Consider the following 20,264-nt stretch of genomic DNA (forward strand, 5'->3'; position numbering starts at 1 on the left):
TCTCTGATTGCGAACAGAATCAGTCTCCCTAAATTTCTTTATGTAACGATGAATTGAAGATTTATTTGGTATATTCTTAACCGGGAACTGCAACTGAAAAGCTTTTTGCCACAAAACAAAAAATTTATTCGTTAAATAATCTTCTACAATAAAAATCCTTTTTTTCCTTGTTCAAAACCATTTCTTCTTAATAAAAAACACAGATAACCAAAAATAACTGCTCACAAAAAAATAAATAGAAAATTTATCTGTTGATTATTTATTTATTTAGCTACGGCACCAATTACAGTCAAAAATTACAAGCCAATATCTAACAAATTAATATAAGCTACTGATTCTGGAGTCGCCATCAGGAAATCTTCAGGAGTCCTTTCATAAGCTGTCCTAGGGAAAACTTCTGTGATGTGTTTAACAGTTTGATTTTCACCACACTCGCAAAGGGGCGTCGGTGTTTTACCCCAGTTATACAGGAAATAGGCGCACCTACCATGCTGAGTTCGTATTCTGTTTAACGTTGACCATCTCTTACGTGGCAAGTCAGAACCCGGCGGCTTTTGAGTATCACATTGAATTTGGTTATTCTGGTTTGCGGTCCATTCTTGATGCCAGGCGTCGGTCAGGTTGAATTCTTCCTCTGCGGCAGCAATTGCTCTTTTGATAGATGGCTTCCTAGATAGAAGGTGACCACGATTAGCATTCTCAATGTCCTCGTGTATCGGTAGGTTTCGATTGTCCATTATCTTTTTGTACTCTCTTATAAGAGCGTTCATACGGCGCAGATTTGGGGTGGTATGTGGCTCGATACTGGAAGCCATTTCACAGGAATAGACCTGATAACCCCGGCAATCACTCTCATAGTGTTATTAAGTTGAGCATCAATTCTATGAACATAAGGGCTGTTAAGCCACACTGGCGCACAATATTCCGCAGCCGAGAAGACGAGGTTCAGAGCCGATGTGCGCAAAGTGGAAGCCGATGTTCCCCATGCTGTTACAGAGAAACAACATTAAAAACGAGAAACAAAATGTTGTTTCTCGTTTTCAATTTCTCTGCGGCTTTCATTGTGCTCCTTAAATGAAAGGTATAATGCAGCCATAGGATGGTTGTTGAAAAGTTTATTATTTACATGGGCAGGATAAGCCCATATATTTGTTGCGTATCTTAGTAAAAGGATCTCTTTTCTGTAACGTATTGGCATTATTCCGGCTTCAGACATCAGACTAGCCGTCGGACTTGTGCGGAAAGCGCCTGTTGCATATCTTATTCCGCTACTGTGAACTACGTCTAACTTTCTTAAGTGCGACTTTCTAGCGGATGAATATACGATACATCCGTAGCCTAGTTTAGATTGAACCAATGCTTTATACAATCTCAATAATGTCTCTTTGTCTGAGCCCCAATTTAAGTTCGATAAACATTTTATAATGTTTAGGGCTCTTTTGCATCTATCACTCAAGTCCTGTATATGTAATCCCCATGTAAGGGATTTATCCAGTACTAGTCCTAAATATCTTACGTTGTCTTTATATTGTATTGGATTATCATCAATTGTCAACGCAGGACTTTGATGAGGAATTCTCTTCCTACAAAAGTGTACACAGCACGTTTTTTCTGGTAAGAATTGGAATCCGTTATTCCTTGCAACTTCATTTAGAGCATTGATCGCTCGTTGCAATTTGTACCTCACCATAGCAGTCTTGTTGCTGGCATACACAACTGCCAAATCATCAACATAGACGCTTTTGCTGATTTCTACTGAAATGGCTAATATCAATTTATTAATGGCAATGGTAAACAAGGTACCGCTCAACGGCGAACCTTGTGGTATGCCATTTTCCAAATTTCTTACAGATGAATATTCGCTATTGACTCGTACTTGAAAAGTACGGTCATTCATATAGTTGCTCAGTAAGACTGGAAAATTTCCACGAATGCCCCATTCATGTATATCTGGAGCACTATACCATGACGCCAGGTCATATCGAAAGCCTTCTGAAGATCAAAGAAGACTCCGACACAATGTTTCCTTGTAATAAAGCTGTTATATATAACGTCCTCTAAGCTGATCATTTGATCGGTGGTGGAATGGTACTGTCGAAAACCTGCTTGATATGGTGATATCAGGTTTTATTTTTCTAAAACCCAGACGAGTCGTTTATTAATCATTTTTTCCAGTATTTTTCCCATAGCACATAGCAATAATAATAATAATAATAATAATAATAATTCATTTAAATTAAAATTATTCATTTTTTTATCATTTATTTTAATATATATATATTTTACGAGTCATAAAAAATAGTTGTAGGCGACTTAGCATATGATAACTGTCACTTCTAAAGATGTAAAACCTGCTTTCAAGAATAACAATCATCCCGTGCCATACTTATGATTGTAAATCAGGAATAGAATTGTTTCCCCGTTGACTTCTTTATCAAGCCAAATATTTAAATATATCGTTGCTATCAACATTCCTTGCTCACTGAAGTGCAGGTAGCTAATATTCAATTCTATCACTGACTCTTTCACTCCTCCATAATGACTGGTTAAATGAACATCATTACTCTTAGAGAAAGTAACCGAAAGGAACATTTCATTTTATCTTGGTTCCTTTCTTTGGTTTCTTTTTTTGAAAGGAACTAATTCAAAATTTATGTGAAATGCTTTACACGCGTCGGAGTTATAAGAATAACTGAAAAGTTAATTTAAAGTAATTAATATTTCGCTTTCTATAAGAAATAATACTATCATTCAGTAGGAGAGTGTACCAAGCCTGAAAATAAAGTAACGAGACTGGTTCAGAAAAACTTTTTACTTACAATCCAATTATACATTGACATCACCTTCGAAATAGTTTCCTTGGGAAACCACACAACGCTTCAAACGGTTTTCCCACTCTTCATAGCAGTGTTGGAACTCAGAAACCGGAATATCTTACAGATGGCCGGTTACATGTTTTAAATTTTTTTTACTGTTCCAAATTGGCGTCCTTTGAGGTGTTTTTTTTTAAATTCGGGAACAGGAAGAAGTTGCAGGGACTCAAGTCAGCTGAATAAGGTGGTTGAGGAACTACAGAAATGTTTTCCTTTGCCAAAAACTCATTAATTGAGAGTGCAGTGTGACAAGGTGCATTGTCATGACGCAGCATCCAGTTGTTTTTGATGGCTGGTCTCACGCGAGCAACTCTTTTCCACAGTCTTTCAAGAATTTCTCAGTAAACATATTGATTTATAGTCTGTCCTGTAGGCAAAAACTCCTTATGGACAATGTCATTACTATTGAAGAAACAAATTAGCGTGGTTTTAATTTTGATTTGCTCTGGTAGAAGTTAGAGCTAGTGTGGATTGTATTTTTGATGAGATGGTAGATGTTGATATGAAGCAACGCTATGTTCTTCTTGAATCGTTATATTTAATTTCTTGTCGCCCTTGACATTTTGATTGAATTACAATAGTTACATTAAACTTATGACTGTATGACACTTTAGTCATAATTGAACTTGAACATTATCAAGAAACTATGAGTCCCCTTGGACTGAAATAAAACACGACCGCACTGGGCGGGATTCTAACGTAGAATATAACTAACGCTAATTGTCCATCCGGACGAAATGAATAATGCGACCGCACTGCGCGGGATTCTTACGTAGAATGATCATATTAGATTAACTCGCCGGCCAGCACTAATAGTTGCTAGAGCGCAGCACCATCCGGCTCAACATAACCGAACATACTCATTTTTGCTTTTTTGGGATGTGGTGAGTTTGAAGTGTGCCACTACATGCTCTGGCGTTTTGTTTCTGGGTCGTACTTAAATATCCAAGATTCATCACCAGTTATAGCATTTTTTTTTTAGAAAATCAGGACCAGTTTCAATTCGTCCTAGAAGATCGCGCCACACTTCCACCCTGTTATTTTTCTGTTCAACAGTGAGGTGTTTTAGGACCAGTTTTACACAAACTTTTTTCATGTCCGATTCGTTTGTCAGAATTTGATGGACTGTGGTATGGTTCAAATTCAATTGTTCAGCAATCATTCTGACAGTTAATCGCCGGTCATACCGTACCAAGTTTTTGATTCGTTCAACATTGTCGTCACTTTTTGACGTTAGCTGTGGTTCCAGAGCGTGGATCATTCGCAACTGATTCCCAGCCGCCTGAAAATGCTTTAAACTACCTAAAAACTTGGGCTCGTACAGAGCACCATCTCCATACACCCTTTTAAATTTTGAAAAAGTTTCAGTAGCATTTTCACCGAGTTTAACACAAAACCTGATTCCACAATTTTTCTCATAAATAGTAATACTCATTTTTGTAACGCACAACAAAAAATCGTCTCACGTGGTAACAATAGACTAAAAATATTAATACCTAACAAAAGTCAGCTGTTCATATAACCATATGTTTACTAGTAAATTTATAGTGTTGTCACTTTGGCTGCCAAGAAAAACTAGTCTCATTACTTTATTTACAGACCTCGTATATGTTTAAATATTACGGTTATATTTTGTGATTAAATAAGTTTTATTTTTATTTTTTATTTTTATTCGATTCTTTAAAATCTCTGTAATTATAATTTTCAATATAAATTAAAAAAAAATCTGTTATTTATTTTCTTTTATCTGATCTGTTTTGAACTCTATTTAAATAACTTCAGTAATTTTAAAAGATATTTTTCATATCAAAGTTAATATAAAATAAATTATTTCTATGATTAATAATTAATTACTGTGTAGTATTAATTTACGTATTAATAATTTATTATTTATTTTCTAAATTGTTTTAATCGTTACGTAATGAATATGTTATATTATGAGTAACATTCTAATACTTTAGTAGCTGCAAGTAGCTTTCACTGTTGTTACGAAGTGGTGCAACTGATTAATATTATATAATACACGTTGTTTTTAGTTTAATTATTGCATACTGCATAATACATCTATGATTGCAATTTTGCAATGTAGATTGAACTGAATACTATTTATTATCTTAGTAAATGTTTTTCATTCATAATAATGAAATCACAGACTTAATGTAATCTATTTTTATGTCTATGAACTATGTAAAACTGTATCTTTTTATTATAATAAAACATTATTTTTGAACAGTTTTAACAAAAGTGGTAATTGATATTTTCGCGTGGTTCGAGAACAATATTGAGAGGTTGACAATTTAAAATGTTTATATTATTACACTTTATTGGTTTAAAATGTTCATAATTACAACCATACAAATTAATAATAATAACAATGGTGATAAATACAATAATTATAATAATAAGTGACAATAATAAAACAGTTAATAAAAAACAGTAAACACATAAATATTAATATAGGTATTACAACCACAATAATAATCAGGATAATAGTACTAATAATAGTGGTAAACGATATTAATATTACATGTCAATAACAACACATCAAATAATTAATACATAATATGGTACATGACATAATAGATAACATAATCAAAACAGTAAAAATGGCATAAAAACAGAGCGTAACCAACAAAGAATAACAATCAAGATATTACACATCAAATAGTGATAAATGTTATTAGTAAATAATAAATAGAGATTACACACAAGACAGAGTTTAAAATAAATAATCGTTCGGAATTTATTCCAGTTAGATAAATAGAAGACCAGCATTCAGACCCTGTGGTCTGAATGCTGGCGCGATCTTCTAGGACGAATTGAAACTGATCCTGATTTTCTAAAAAAAAAATGCTATAACTGGTGATGAATCTTGGATATTTAAGTACGACCCAGAAACAAAACGCCAGAGCATGTAGTGGCACACTTCAAACTCACCACATCCCAAAAAAGCAAAAATGAGTATGTTCGGTTATGTTGAGCCGGATGGTGCTGCGCTCTAGCAACTATTAGTGCTGGCCGGCGAGTTAATCTAATATGATCATTCTACGTAAGAATCCCGCGCAGTGCGGTCGCATTATTCATTTCGTCCGGATGGACAATTAGCGTTAGTTATATTCTACGTTAGAATCCCGCCCAGTGCGGTCGTGTTTTATTTCAGTCCAAGGGGACTCATAGTTTCTTGATAATGTTCAAGTTCAATTATGACTAAAGTGTCATACAGTCATAAGTTTAATGTAACTATTGTAATTCAATCAAAATGTCAAGGGCGACAAGAAATTAAATATAACGATTCAAGAAGAACATAGCGTTGCTTCATATCAACATCTACCATCTCATCAAAAATACAATCCACACTAGCTCTAACTTCTACCAGAGCAAATCAAAATTAAAACCACGCTAATTTGTTTCTTCAATAGTAATGACATTGTCCATAAGGAGTTTTTGCCTACAGGACAGACTATAAATCAATATGTTTACTGAGAAATTCTTGAAAGACTGTGGAAAAGAGTTGCTCGCGTGAGACCAGCCATCAAAAACAACTGGATGCTGCGTCATGACAATGCACCTTGTCACACTGCACTCTCAATTAATGAGTTTTTGGCAAAGGAAAACATTTCTGTAGTTCCTCAACCACCTTATTCAGCTGACTTGAGTCCCTGCAACTTCTTCCTGTTCCCGAATTTAAAAAAAAACACCTCAAAGGACGCCAATTTGGAACAGTAAAAAAAATTTAAAACATGTAACCGGCCATCTGTAAGATATTCCGGTTTCTGAGTTCCAACACTGCTATGAAGAGTGGGAAAACCGTTTGAAGCGTTGTGTGGTTTCCCAAGGAAACTATTTCGAAGGTGATGTCAATGTATAATTGGATTGTAAGTAAAAAGTTTTTCTGAACCAGTCTCGTTACTTTATTTTCAGGCTTGGTACACTCTCCTACTGAATGATAGTATTATTTCTTATAGAAAGCGAAATATTAATTACTTTAAATTAACTTTTCAGTTATTCTTATAACTCCGACGCGTGTAAAGCATTTCACATAAATTTTGAATTAGTTCCTTTCAAAAAAAGAAACCAAAGAAAGGAACCAAGATAAAATGAAATGTTCCTTTCGGTTACTTTCTCTAAGAGTAATGATGTTCATTTAACCAGTCATTATGGAGGAGTGAAAGAGTCAGTGATAGAATTGAATATTAGCTACCTGCACTTCAGTGAGCAAGGAATGTTGATAGCAACGATATATTTAAATATTTGGCTTGATAAAGAAGTCAACGGGGAAACAATTCTATTCCTGATTTACAATCATAAGTATGGCACGGGATGATTGTTATTCTTGAAAGCAGGTTTTACATCTTTAGAAGTGACAGTTATCATATGCTAAGTCGCCTACAACTATTTTTTATGACTCGTAAAATATATATATATTAAAATAAATGATAAAAAAATGAATAATTTTAATTTAAATGAATTATTATTATTATTATTATTATTATTGCTATGTGCTATGGGAAAAATACTGGAAAAAATGATTAATAAACGACTCGTCTGGGTTTTAGAAAAATAAAACCTGATATCACCATATCAAGCAGGTTTTCGACAGTACCATTCCACCACCGATCAAATGATCAGCTTAGAGGACGTTATATATAACAGCTTTATTACAAGGAAACATTGTGTCGGAGTCTTCTTTGATCTTCAGAAGGCTTTCGATATGACCTGGCGTCATGGTATAGTGCTCCAGATATACATGAATGGGGCATTCGTGGAAATTTTCCAGTCTTACTGAGCAACTATATGAATGACCGTACTTTTCAAGTACGAGTCAATAGCGAATATTCATCTGTAAGAAATTTGGAAAATGGCATACCACAAGGTTCGCCGTTGAGCGGTACCTTGTTTACCATTGCCATTAATAAATTGATATTAGCCATTTCAGTAGAAATCAGCAAAAGCGTCTATGTTGATGATTTGGCAGTTGTGTATGCCAGCAACAAGACTGCTATGGTGAGGTACAAATTGCAACGAGCGATCAATGCTCTAAATGAAGTTGCAAGGAATAACGGATTCCAATTCTTACCAGAAAAAACGTGCTGTGTACACTTTTGTAGGAAGAGAATTCCTCATCAAAGTCCTGCGTTGACAATTGATGATAATCCAATACAATATAAAGACAACGTAAGATATTTAGGACTAGTACTGGATAAATCCCTTACATGGGGATTACATATACAGGACTTGAGTGATAGATGCAAAAGAGCCCTAAACATTATAAAATGTTTATCGAACTTAAATTGGGGCTCAGACAAAGAGACATTATTGAGATTGTATAAAGCATTGGTTCAATCTAAACTAGGCTACGGATGTATCGTATATTCATCCGCTAGAAAGTCGCACTTAAGAAAGTTAGACGTAGTTCACAGTAGCGGAATAAGATATGCAACAGGCGCTTTCCGCACAAGTCCGACGGCTAGTCTGATGTCTGAAGCCGGAATAATGCCAATACGTTACAGAAAAGAGATCCTTTTACTAAGATACGCAACAAATATATGGGCTTATCCTGCCCATGTAAATAATAAACTTTTCAACAACCATCCTATGGCTGCATTATACCTTTCATTTAAGGAGCACAATGAAAGCCGCAGAGAAATTGAAAACGAGAAACAACATTTTGTTTCTCGTTTTTAATGTTGTTTCTCTGTAACAGCATGGGGAACATCGGCTTCCACTTTGCGCACATCGGCTCTGAACCTCGTCTTCTCGGCTGCGGAATATTGTGCGCCAGTGTGGCTTAACAGCCCTTATGTTCATAGAATTGATGCTCAACTTAATAACACTATGAGAGTGATTGCCGGGGTTATCAGGTCTATTCCTGTGAAATGGCTTCCAGTATCGAGCCACATACCACCCCAAATCTGCGCCGTATGAACGCTCTTATAAGAGAGTACAAAAAGATAATGGACAATCGAAACCTACCGATACACGAGGACATTGAGAATGCTAATCGTGGTCACCTTCTATCTAGGAAGCCATCTATCAAAAGAGCAATTGCTGCCGCAGAGGAAGAATTCAACCTGACCGACGCCTGGCATCAAGAATGGACCGCAAACCAGAATAACCAAATTCAATGTGATACTCAAAAGCCGCCGGGTTCTGACTTGCCACGTAAGAGATGGTCAACGTTAAACAGAATACGAACTCAGCATGGTAGGTGCGCCTATTTCCTGTATAACTGGGGTAAAACACCGACGCCCCTTTGCGAGTGTGGTGAAAATCAAACTGTTAAACACATCACAGAAGTTTTCCCTAGGACAGCTTATGAAAGGACTCCTGAAGATTTCCTGATGGCGACTCCAGAATCAGTAGCTTATATTAATTTGTTAGATATTGGCTTGTAATTTTTGACTGTAATTGGTGCCGTAGCTAAATAAATAAATAATCAACAGATAAATTTTCTATTTATTTTTTTGTGAGCAGTTATTTTTGGTTATCTGTGTTTTTTATTAAGAAGAAATGGTTTTGAACAAGGAAAAAAAGGATTTTTATTGTAGAAGATTATTTAACGAATAAATTTTTTGTTTTGTGGCAAAAAGCTTTTCAGTTGCAGTTCCCGGTTAAGAATATACCAAATAAATCTTCAATTCATCGTTACATAAAGAAATTTAGGGAGACTGATTCTGTTCGCAATCAGAGACACGTTCAGTACTAAATGACGACGAACATTGGAAGACGTTAGGTTAAGCTTTTTAAACTCACGTAACAAATCATTATGAAAATTTGTGCAACGAAAAGGAATAGATCTGTAATGTTCCTGTAAAGCTACCCGGCTACTTAACTTAAAGCCGCACCGAATTCATACATTACATGAATTACACTCGGTTGATTATGCTGGTAGACTCCGCTACTGTCAATGGTTTAATCAGTTTGTTCGGGAGAGCATTAAAGTACTGGATAATGTTATTTTACAGATGAGACTTTGTTTCATTTGGGTGGTTACATTAATAGTCGAAATGATCGCTACTGGAGCTCCAAAAATCTTCACATCATCCGTTCACGACCTCTACACCCACAAAAAATTGGTGTGTGGTGTGCAATTTCCAGGCGAAGAATAACTGGCCCCATATTATTTGAAAACACTCTTAATGCAGACCTCTACCGAGAAATTGTAATGCAGTTTTTTAAAATCTAGAACTAAATGAGACAGATTCCTGGTTTCAACAAGATGGGGCCGCATGTCACTCGGTAAGAGCAACAAAGGACCTTTTGTGAAATTTATTTTTTGAAAAGAGTAATATCGACCGGCTTATGGCCAGCTAGGTCATCTGATCTTTCTCCTGCAGATCCTTTTCTTTAAGGATATCTAAAAGGTTGTGTATTCAAAAATAGCCCACACACCACTGAAGAACTGAAAGCCAACAGAAATAAAGAATTACCAGACATCGGAATAGGTACGCTTCGAAAGGTTGCACGAAATATGAAAAAGAAGGTAATACCTTGCATCGATGAAAATGATGGACACTTTCAACATGTGTTAAAAAGAAATTGATCTCAATATTGTTTTGCACAAATAATTGCAATATTTATAACTAATCGCATTAAATATATCACATAATTTTTTTTTTTAAACTGGGTTGTTTTAAAACAAACACCCGGTAATTATAATATAAATATTGTTTAATGTTAGCTATTTAATTATCTTTATAAAAAATAAGAAGTGTGATAGTCAGACAAACATTATAAATTAATATGTTAAGGTAAAAATTAATATACTTAAAACAATAAGGGATATGAAATTCAGTAAAACATGTTTACAGTATAAAATAAATTATAAATTTTCTGTTAGCCGTGTAAAATAAGTAAAAAAATGTCAAACTAAATTATAAAACAAAATAGAATCGGTTTAATATAATATTATCCTTGTAAATTATAATTTTATTAATAAATAAACAAATATATGTATGTATACACTCGCATACCAATTACTATGGACCAAAGGAAATAAGATCGACCACAAGATTGAAAAAAAGGATTCATGACCGCAAAAAAATTAGATAATTTTTAATAGTTTAATACTTTTAATATATAAATATAAGTATTTTAGCCTGGCGTATCCGCGCGTGTATAAGTTTATGGGTACAATCTAAAAAAGAAAAAAATAATTTAAATAAAGCAACTTTGTCTACGTTTTTACTGTTTGATTAAATCTCGAGGTAAAATACTAAACGATTTAGGTGAAAATAATGGTTCGCTTAAAGAGACACAAGATAAAATTGAAAATTATTTTTCAATTTTAGTTTAAAAATGTATTTATTAAAAATTAACGATTTAAAAGTTACAGCATATTCCAAATTTTTTTCGAACAAAGTTATAAATGAAGTGAAATTTTATTTTAGTTCCCGAGATAACCGGTACCGAATCGACAAATCTTGAGCAAAGGGGGACATATCCTCAAAGAAATGACTTTTTGGTTCATCGATTAAATTTTCAATAAGAATTGATCGAAATCAGTGTCTTAACCACTGTCTCTTAATCACTGTCACTGTGTCTTAATCATTGACAAAAGAAACCACTAGTCTTAACCCTTTTTAACCGCTAGTCTTGCATTAACAAACAATCGTATAGTGTTCACTTGCCAATACCATTGCTATCCACCCTAACAATTTATTAATGAAATTCATTGCATTAATTTTTTCACTTACACACTTATAGTTATACTAAAAATTTTTTCTCTGTGTTTTTGGAGTGGCCATTACTACCCGACCTATAGACATTTACCCCGCACTTGGTAACCCCTGTTACCAAATAAATAATTTATTTTTTGAGAACTAATGTAAAATAGATTCTATATAATAAAATATTATTTGTTAATAAAAATATTAAAAATGTATCTGATCAAAAATAAACGATTAATTCCAATTTGAAATTATGACAGATGTTATTATGTATTATTTAAGTTATTAATGTTATATTACACGATTACACTGATAAATTTGTTTCCTGACATGCGATACGTGGTTTTAATCTGTTATTTTGGTGCTGCAAACGAATATGAACTCAGAATCTTTTTATCACCCGCCATTTTTGACAAATTTTTAAATTTTAATTTAAGGATTTTTTTCATTTTTCAACGTATAGTTAACAATTTAACCTCCTATATTGTATTTTGTTAGTTCATTTTTTTATTGTTTAACTTTTTTAACACGATTTTTAAGCTATAAATAAACAAATAATACTAGATAAAGAATTAAATCATATCATAGTCACATATTATGACATCAAATCTAATACTGAACAGTGAGCCTTCATGGACAAGATTAATCATGTCTGTGTAGATCAAAACACGTAGCTGAAAACATAGCTGTGTTGTTTGTATTAAGCACTGGATTTAGAAATAAATTAATTTTGTTCAGTTTTATTTTTTTTATTTTTCCTGTTTAGCTTCCGGTAATTACCGTTCAGATATTACTTCAGAGGATGAAATGTATGAGCGTAAATGAAGTGTAGACTTGTACAGTCTTAGTTCGACCATTCCTGAGATGTGTTGTTTACTGAAACCCAACCACCAAAGAACACCGGTATCCACGATCTAGTATTCAAATCCGTATAAAAGTAACTGCCTTTACTAGGACTTGAACGCTGGAACTCTTGACTTCCGTATCAGCTGATTTGGGAAGACGCGTTCACCACTAGACCAACACGGTGGATTCAGTTTTATTGCTGTTTTAAGTTTGTTAACAGTGCAGTGTCATAATACCTCGAAATTTTGTAAATGATGTGGATGTTTTTTGTTATGTATGCGGTGAGTTTACCGTAAAATCAAATAGAAAAAACAATTCACCTTTAATTAAAAAAGCATATCATTTGTACTTTCAGTGTAAAATTGTTGATCAGGATAAGACGTGGGCTCCTTAATAATTGTTCTGTATATTTAAGAGGATGGCTGAAGGATACACGAAAGGCTTTGGCATTTGGTGTACCTATGGTTTGGCGTGAACCAAAGGATCATGTAACCGATTGTTACTTTTGTAACAAGTGTGTTTGGAATTTCTAAAAAATCTAAACATACTGTAAAATTCCTTCATTGCAATCTGCAATCAGGCCTGACCTCACAGCGAAATTATTCCAGTTCCTGAGCCACCTGTGATGTATGTTTCGAAAGCAGCGATGAAGAATCAGGCAGTACTGAAGAAGACAACAATGATTGTGATTTTGAATTATCTTCCGAAAAGATCGATTATTTAATGTATTAATTTTCAATAAGAATTGATCGAAATCAGTGTCTCATCAAATAGTCGATAAATGACTTTTTTGTTCGGTGAATGACCTTGAAAGCTGTTGACATTAAGACAAAATTCTGAATCGACTACGTTTATTTTAAATGTATTTCGGTATAGCACCTGAAAATATTTCAAATCCACCGATCTACAGAACTTAAAGCTGTACTTTAAAAAGCAACAGAATTCGCCTATTTATATTAATAATAATAATCTCGTTTATTGTATAACAAATAGACACAAGCCTATCCTTGCTTGCAACAAGGAGATGACACAAGTGTAGAGGTACTTCCTCTGAACGAATTAAATTTACGTGGTACTTACGTATTAACGCCACCGCAGCTACAGCTTTATTTAAAAACAAAGTAGTCAATCGGATTTCTGTGGAAAATGGGCCGATATAGAGTTTAACATAGATTCAAAACAGTCTCTTTATTAATTTTAATAAATGGTTATTTATTTTATAAATATAATTTAACCAAACTTAACCTACGCTCGCTTCACTCGCTAACCTTGACTAATTAGCAGGAGTGTTTTGATTATTTAAATAATAAATAATTGCAATAATTACTCAAAAAATTACGGTGTTAATTAGTCTAGGTTAGCGAGCGTAGGTTAAGTTTGGTTAAATTATATTTATAAAATAACTAAATATAAATAACCATTTATTAAAATTAATAGAGAGACTGTTCATTTTCCACCGAAATCCGATTGACTACTTTGTTTTTAAATAAAGCTGTAGCTGCGGTGGCGTTAATACGTAAGTGCCAAACCATAAACCCACCAGAAAGAAAAACAGTAATATTATTTTACATACTTTTTATTTCGACATTCTTTTTAAGTGAAGGCTATTGTTTAATTTTTTTTAAATTTATTTTCATTTAAAATATGAGTAAATGAACAAAAAATGCTGGACGAATTAAAAAGCAACAGTTCGAAACAAACGGCAAAATGATAAAATTGCATCTTGAAAAAGGTAAGAAATTTAATCTTAAAAAAAGGAAAGAAACAACTTAGATAAGAAATTGCTAATGAACATATACCAAGGCTTTGTGGAATGCAGGTATATGTGTACGAAATTTCTTTTTAAAGTTTTCCAGATAATTTGACTGACAACTTTCTTGAAATTGACATAATCTGAAAAAGTTTTAAAAATTCCCATACTGTACCTTCAATAATTTTTTTCTAGAATTTATACGGGTTCTTTTGATTGATTATACCACTTAATATTCAAACTATATAAATGTTAAATAATTTCTTTTTATTCCCAATAAAATGCAGAAATTTAACGCAAAAGCCGTCAAAATAGAACCGGGTTTGCCAGGCATAAGCAACTAACATTGAATTAATTTTGTTGATCGTAGATTATCACACTTTATCCTATTTACCGTAAATTATTAGTTAGAAACAAAAATAAATATTAAAAATATACAGACAATTTTTCTTGTCTTTCTTCTTATAAATATATCGGTAAAAAAGCTTCTTATTCACGTAAAAATAATTTAAATGAGAATGGCAGAATAAAACAATTAAAGTTTTAGTAAACAGATTTAAAGATAATTTTATTTCTTATGAAAAATATTGTAGGAGATAATAATGCCGATAAAAAATGAATAATAAGGGTAAATATTTTAATATAGCCTATAAAGAAGTAAAGAATTAAACAAACCATGAAAATAAAATTACGGTATTCATTTTAATTACGTTAAATGCGTTTTTTTATTAAATATACATATATAAAATAAATGCTTACCTTAATTAATTGATGCTATAGTATTTAATAGGTAATAGTGACACAAATAAACTGGTTACAATATTATTATAAAAATAAATAAACAATAAACTGCATTCATAAATAATACAAGTACGCGTAAAATGTATATAACAACAAAAAATAATAACGATTTTGTTAATTATTCGTAAAAAAAAAACAATTATAATCAGTTGTAAACAAAGCTAACAACAATGATTATTTGAAAAAAAAAATCATGAACATAATAATATAATATAACGTGAATCGCGCTAAATGACGCGGAGTCGTCAACTAGCGGTGTACAACTGAAGTTTAGCAGGTTGTAGGTAAGTAAACAGCAGACAGAATGATTAGTGAAAGTCTTGCGTTACTTGAAGTAGTAACGGGTTTATAAAAGACAGCCTTGAACGATAAATCATAAAAGCTATCCTTTGTACTTTAAACCTTTCAAGGTTTTAGATTTCACGCTTCCTCAATATTAACCAGGAGAAGAATATCTTTTTGATATGTCTTCAAAGTATTAATAATTTTAATAACCTTAAACGATCGATAAACTGAAGCTAATAATTATTTTAATAGTTAACATTACATATTGTACTAAATAATTGCCTTTGATTTAATCCCAGTTCACTAAATAGTTAGTTACCTTTGATTTAATCCCAATTCAATAATAACCCTAATAATCTAAAACTTATTGGCATCAAATAACAGACAGTAGGCTTTACAGTTTTTAATTTTTATTTTTTTGGAGGTTGAATCATGAAAGTCCTGGCATCTACCCAAGTAGGATTTATGAGTGTGTCAGACATTTAACCATAGAAATGATGATGGGAAAGAAAGGATAAGGAAAATGAATGAGTGGTAAAAAAAGGCTAATCTAACTGTCGAGATAGTTAACAGGATTCAGGCTTCTTGGTTAAAGTTCCATTCTATCTAATAGTTTCTAGTTTCTATTCATTCTAATATTAATAGTTTCAATTGGGTTTGTTATTTATTTCTTTTGTTTTGTAAACGGGTCAGATCAATTCCAATTATTTGGAGATTACAGAGTGATTAATTAACCACGGATTTGATTCTCAAGTGAAGATTTGGTTGTACCATTTACAGTTTAATTGGATTCTCTAACATGCAATAAAATTCAGGAGGAATTTTCAATTCAGGTTTTCCTTAGCAAACCCTGTTTTCAAATGACTATTTACTAACTGAAGAAAAAGCAATTTGTAGCAACAGATACAAAGGCCATGGAAACACAAACCGAAATTTGTTTACAAAGCTTTATTGATATTGGATAAAATTACAAGTAAGTTAGTTTATTTTTCTACATAGTTTCCTTCAACAAAAATTCATTTTCTCCACTGGTCAGGTATCTTCCTAATCCCATCATCAAAAAATCAAGATGGCTGCCCTAACGACCAATTGTCCACTTAATGCTCAACTGCGGCATCATCTTCAAATCTTTTCCCTCCCAAAGCTAAACTAGATATGCGGAAATCACATGTGACACATCTGGACTGTACGGCGAGTGTTCAATGAATTTTAACGAATTTATTGCTAGTCTAAGCTGCTGCATGCAGCCATACATTGCATGGAGAAGGAGGATGTTGCAAATCGATTTCCGGTGTCATTTGTTGCTTTAAGTAGCCTAACATCATCCAACAACTGGCAGTAATATGCCTCATTTACCATCCTTCGAATGTGCAGAAAATCAATCAGCAACACAACCTTTGAGTCCCAAAACACAGTTGCCAGAAATCTTCCAGTTGAAAAGTGTTTCTTGGCCTTGATTGGTCGCCTACCCTCTTTTCCACCCCTCCATACTTCTTTACTTGCTTTCCAGGGTGTAGTAGTGGCCCTGCGTTTCATTGCAAGTCACAATAAAAATGTCTCTCCTTCTGCCTCAAAGCGATCAAAAGCTGCTGACGATGTCTTTCTGGACATATTTCTCTGTGCATCAGTGAGAGGATTTGGAATCCACCTCTCTGATACTTTACTGAATCCAACAGTGTCTGACAATATTGTATGCACACTTTCAACACTTATGCTCACCTCTGATACAATCTCAGCAACAGTAATGCGACGGTTACCTTCTACAAGGTCACGAATGGCCTGAATGCTGTCATCATTGACTGGTCCGCGAATAACGTTCGTGACTTTCATTTTCCACAGCATCACGGCTACTTCAAAGTTTATGGTCCAATCAAACACTTGAGTTTTTGAATAGCATCACAGAAACAAATCACAGTGCAATCATCAATATAAAAATTTTACATGTAAACTCTAAAGGATAAAAATGAGATAAATTTGAGTCTCTCGAAGCATACAAGAACATGTAAAATAACATTATAAAAAAACAAATCATATTTAAATAAACAACATTATGAACAACAAAGATCCTTAAAAACCTAATCTAAACACCACATCCAGCGACATAACAATTAGTTCTCTCAGTGGCAGTCAGAAGAAGTCTTCATTAAATGCAAAAGCTATCTTACACTAAGAAAAAATGTTATAACTTTCACCTTAAATTAAATTGTACTGTATATAGTAGTCATTTTAATGTTTTATACTTTTTAATAACGATGTCACGGATAAAAAATTCAAACATAATTAAGTAGTTTATAAACTGTTGAATTACATTAATGATTTAACAGAAATAAAATCAGTTGTCACTGCATAAAGATAGAATGATGGAAAGAAATAGAAATTAAAAAATAAAATAATTTAAAAATGTTTTGCTATTTATGATAAAATGTAATAAAAAAGAAAGAAAAAACTGTAGTTAAATTTAAACCGACACAATTGGTAATTCTCTCAAGTGAAGGAAAAATCTTAAAAACCAAAAAAATTGTTTGTAGAGAATTAAAAAAAAATTACATAATTAACTTGTACACGTTTTTTTATAATTAAATACCACTTCCATTAGGTTTAAGCATTTTATGCGAAGAACTTTATTTTATTATATTTTAATAAGATACTTAATTTAACTATGAGATTAATGGTTAGTTCAAACTTAAAATATATCAGAAATATTGTTTTTAAAAAGTAGTTTTAAAATGTTTTACACTTTATAAAGCAGTTAACACAACATAAAGCAGTTTTTAAGATAAGTTTTTAGGGAAAAATTGAATTCCTGTTTTTTTTATATCAGCAATACTGGATTTAATCAAGAATTTTTTGAAATGATAAATGTTAATGCTGCAAGAATGGCTTGGAGTACTAATTAAGAAATCTATTAATTTTATTTTTACTTCAGTTATTTATGTTACCTTATTACATACAAGAATACATCATTCAGTTCTCCCTAGAACATTGTTACATGTTCGTTAGAGATCCTTATCTGAAATATATCTAAATTCTTAGAATTTGAAAAAATTCAAAATTTAAATTTTTTTTACACAGGCAGCTCCCAATTGTACTACCATTAGTAACTTCTTGAAATATAGAAAGCCCTAGTTCACTGCAAATAAAGAAATCCATTTACACAATATCTGATAAGGTAAGCACGGTTGCAATTCTCAATAGCTGAACTTTGACTGATTTCTCTGCCAATGAAAGCTTTTCTCACACAATGGTGAACTTCTTGGGAACTGGAGTCAATAAATGGTGGCGAAGCACCATTTATTGAAAGAACATTTCATAAACATCTCTTATTTGCATTATAATTCTTGGAACCAAATAATTCTAAAGCATCATTATATATAAATAATTACTTCTAGTTGTGTCTTCAAAAAAGTATGGGCCCAATATATCAAGAGATAATATTACATACCAGATTGATTGATATCCTTTTCAGTTAAAATATTGTTCATTAGAATTATTTATGACACTGAAAAATTACCATTGTGCTAACCTATTAAGATAAAATTACAATTTTTGTAATACTAAATTTTCAGCTAAATTTTATTATATTACGGTTGTTAAGTTGAATGAATTTTATCTGTTTATTTTAATAAATTAACAGACTTATTTTCCTCTGTCAACCTATTGTCAGTGCCAACCTATTAAGATAAAAGTATAATTTTTTGTAATATCAAATTTCCAACTAAATTTTATTGTATTATGATTGGTAAGTTGAATAACTTTTATCTTTTTATTTTAATAAATTAACAGACTTACTTTCCTTTGTCGAATAACATTTATACTATAATGATAATATTTATAAATAAATTAATAAAAAGAATTACTTCAAAAAATTAAGAAATGCAATTATGAATCCAGTATTAGATCTTAGATGATATGAGGTGAACTTATTTGATAGATAACTTGGTCATTATTTAAGGTTCTTTAGCAACCTCCAAATAGAAAACAGAACTTAAAGAGCCAGTACATTCTTAATATCTGGTAGGAGAGTAGCCTGTTGCCTAACTTGGAGGCTCTATTCTCTGACTGTTGTCTGCAATACAATTGTAGATAGGATTTTAAGCCTGAGCTTCAAAAGAATATTCCTTCCGATAACCTGATATGTTCATTACACTATTACTTTTAAAATATACATAACATTAACAATTCACTTAAAAAGAATTACTGAAATCAAGAAATAAATTACCAAGAGATTTCAGCTAATTCATAACAAATATACATGTGTAAATCGGAAGCTAGATGCATTTGCTTATAAAAGGTACAACTTTTAAAACTGTTACCATTGGATGATCTTAATAATGATTTTTATTTATTACTTTGTTTATTGAACTTTTTAGTATGTTTTTAGTCATAAACAGTCGATAACTATAACATTACATTTATTGTTTGAGATAAACTAACAATATTTTTTTTATTTTAGAATGACATTCATGTAGTAATAATTTTGTTGTTAACTAAATAACATATTTTAAGAGATAATTGTATGAAACTCAGTAATGAAATTTAGAAAATAATTTATTTTATTTTATTTCATCTATTAATTATTTTCCTGTTAAAAAACTTTAAACAGAAAATTTTATTATTAAGCAATTTCTTTTAGGAAGTAATTTTCATAATACTTTTTCATGATTTCTTTGCTGGGGATGTACATTTCAGTAAATATTTCAAATATTTGTAATAGAAATTAATCCAAATAAAATTTGAAATGTACAAAATAATTATATTAGTATTTATCTTAGGGTTTCCTTCCTGATAATGACACGATATCTTGTGAAATACTGAAAATTTAGTTTGTAACTTGGGTAAGAAACTTTAAGTAATAAATTTCCCACATTTATTCCAATTGCATTTTTAAAATGATTCTAAATTTATTATTAATTAAATGTGTTAAGAATGAATAAGATTTCTGTTTGTCTATAAGAAATGGGACCTTAACTTATTCAGGATTTTTAAGAAAGGCAGATGGTTGAAAGTAAAAAAAATGAATGTTCTGTTTTTTCAATTGGA

General features: G+C 32.0%; 1 protein-coding gene across 1 annotated transcript in view; it reads right to left on the minus strand.

Moving 5' to 3' along the window:
- Positions 1-15,183, minus strand: part of LOC142324238 (scoloptoxin SSD14-like) — a 190,466-nt gene extending 175,283 nt beyond the window's left edge. The window contains exon 1 of the mRNA XM_075365089.1: positions 14,898-15,183. The gene's annotated coding sequence lies outside the window, so the exon portion shown is untranslated. The remainder of the gene's footprint in view (positions 1-14,897) is intronic.
- Between the last annotated feature and the right edge of the window lie 5,081 nt (positions 15,184-20,264).

This window comes from Lycorma delicatula, chromosome 4, assembly GCF_047948215.1.
Source record: "Lycorma delicatula isolate Av1 chromosome 4, ASM4794821v1, whole genome shotgun sequence".
NCBI classification, from domain to species: domain Eukaryota; kingdom Metazoa; phylum Arthropoda; class Insecta; order Hemiptera; family Fulgoridae; genus Lycorma; species Lycorma delicatula.